Source organism: Bombus vancouverensis, chromosome 16 (genome assembly GCF_051014615.1).
Source record: "Bombus vancouverensis nearcticus chromosome 16, iyBomVanc1_principal, whole genome shotgun sequence".
Classification (NCBI taxonomy): domain Eukaryota; kingdom Metazoa; phylum Arthropoda; class Insecta; order Hymenoptera; family Apidae; genus Bombus; species Bombus vancouverensis.
The window spans coordinates 187,501-190,000 of NC_134926.1; positions in this window are offsets into that span (position 1 = coordinate 187,501).

A 2,500-nucleotide genomic window follows, 5' to 3' on the forward strand; every position below is an offset into this window, starting at 1 on the left:
AAAAAGCGTTATAAGGTATCGAAATTATCAGCGAAATCGTTATGTTTCGACGAAATCTAGTCGAAAGTAGCGATTTCACTTTATTTTTTTAAAAAATTTCATCCACCGGACCAACATGACCGGGACGTTGGAACTTAGAATTTTTTCGCACCGCCACGAAAGTACCGAAAGTTCAACTCGAAATAACTCGAGAAAAAGCGTTATAAGGTATCGAAATTATCAGCGAAATCGTTATGTTTCGACGAAATCTAGTCGAAAGTAGCGATTTCACTTTATTTTTTTAAAAAATTTCATCCACCGGACCAACATGACCGGGACGTTGGAACTTAGAATTTTTTCGCACCGCCACGAAAGTACCGAAAGTTCAACTCGAAATAACTCGAGAAAAAGCGTTATAAGGTATCGAAATTATCAGTGAAATCGTTATGTTTCGACGAAATCTAGTCGAACGTTACGATTTCACTTTATTTTTTTAAAAAATTTCATCCACCGGACCAACATGACCGGGACGTTGGAACTTAGAATTTTTTCGCACCGCCACGAAAGTACCGAAAGTTCAACTCGAAATAACTCGAGAAAAAGCGTTATAAGGTATCGAAATTATCAGCGAAATCGTTATGTTTCGACGAAATCTAGTCGAAAGTAGCGATTTCACTTTATTTTTTTAAAAAATTTCATCCACCGGACCAACATGACCGGGACGTTGGAACTTAGAATTTTTTCGCACCGCCACGAAAGTACCGAAAGTTCAACTCGAAATAACTCGAGAAAAAGCGTTATAAGGTATCGAAATTATCAGCGAAATCGTTATGTTTCGACGAAATCTAGTCGAAAGTAGCGATTTCACTTTATTTTTTTAAAAAATTTCATCCACCGGACCAACATGACCGGGACGTTGGAACTTAGAATTTTTTCGCACCGCCACGAAAGTACCGAAAGTTCAACTCGAAATAACTCGAGAAAAAGCGTTATAAGGTATCGAAATTATCAGTGAAATCGTTATGTTTCGACGAAATCTAGTCGAACGTTACGATTTCACTTTATTTTTTTAAAAAATTTCATCCACCGGACCAACATGACCGGGACGTTGGAACTTAGAATTTTTTCGCACCGCCACGAAAGTACCGAAAGTTCAACTCGAAATAACTCGAGAAAAAGCGTTATAAGGTATCGAAATTATCAGTGAAATCGTTATGTTTCGACGAAATCTAGTCGAAAGTAGCGATTTCACTTTATTTTTTTAAAAAATTTCATCCACCGGACCAACATGACCGGGACGTTGGAACTTAGAATTTTTTCGCACCGCCACGAAAGTACCGAAAGTTCAACTCGAAATAACTCGAGAAAAAGCGTTATAAGGTATCGAAATTATCAGCGAAATCGTTATGTTTCGACGAAATCTAGTCGAAAGTAGCGATTTCACTTTATTTTTTTAAAAAATTTCATCCACCGGACCAACATGACCGGGACGTTGGAACTTAGAATTTTTTCGCACCGCCACGAAAGTACCGAAAGTTCAACTCGAAATAACTCGAGAAAAAGCGTTATAAGGTATCGAAATTATCAGCGAAATCGTTATGTTTCGACGAAATCTAGTCGAAAGTAGCGATTTCACTTTATTTTTTTAAAAAATTTCATCCACCGGACCAACATGACCGGGACGTTGGAACTTAGAATTTTTTCGCACCGCCACGAAAGTACCGAAAGTTCAACTCGAAATAACTCGAGAAAAAGCGTTATAAGGTATCGAAATTATCAGTGAAATCGTTATGTTTCGACGAAATCTAGTCGAACGTTACGATTTCACTTTATTTTTTTAAAAAATTTCATCCGCCGGACCAACATGACTGGGACGTTGGAACTTTGAATTTTTTCGCCCCGTTACGAAAAGGCCGAAAGTTCCCCTCGAAATAACTCGTTAAAAAGTGTTACGAGGTACGGATGTTTTTACATAAATCGTTATAACTCGATAAAATACGTCGGGATTAAGCGTTTATATCGTCGGCAGACGGATATAAAAACGTTCGGACCGACACGACCGGTCGTTGGAACATAGAAAAATTCCGAGCCGGTACGTTGGGACTTGGAAAAATGCCGAGTGCGAAAAAGTTTTTTCGAGTTTACTCGGTTAAAAGCGTTACAAGGTATGAATTTTTTTGCATAAATCGACGTAACACGACAAAATACGTCGGGATTAATGGTTTATTTCCGTCCGAGAACGATTTTTAAAAACGGACCTATGCGGCCGGTCGTTCGAACTTGGAAAATTTTCGGACCGAACACTCTTTTCGAGTTAATTCGTTAAAAAGCGTTACGAGGTACGAATATTTTTACATAAATCGTTATAACTCGATAAAATACGTCGGGATTAAGCGTTTATATCGTCGGCAGACGGATATAAAAACGTTCGGACCGACACGACCGGTCGTTGGAACATAGAAAAATTCCGAGCCGGTACGTTGGGACTTAGAAAAATTCCGAGTGCGAAAAAGTTTTTTCG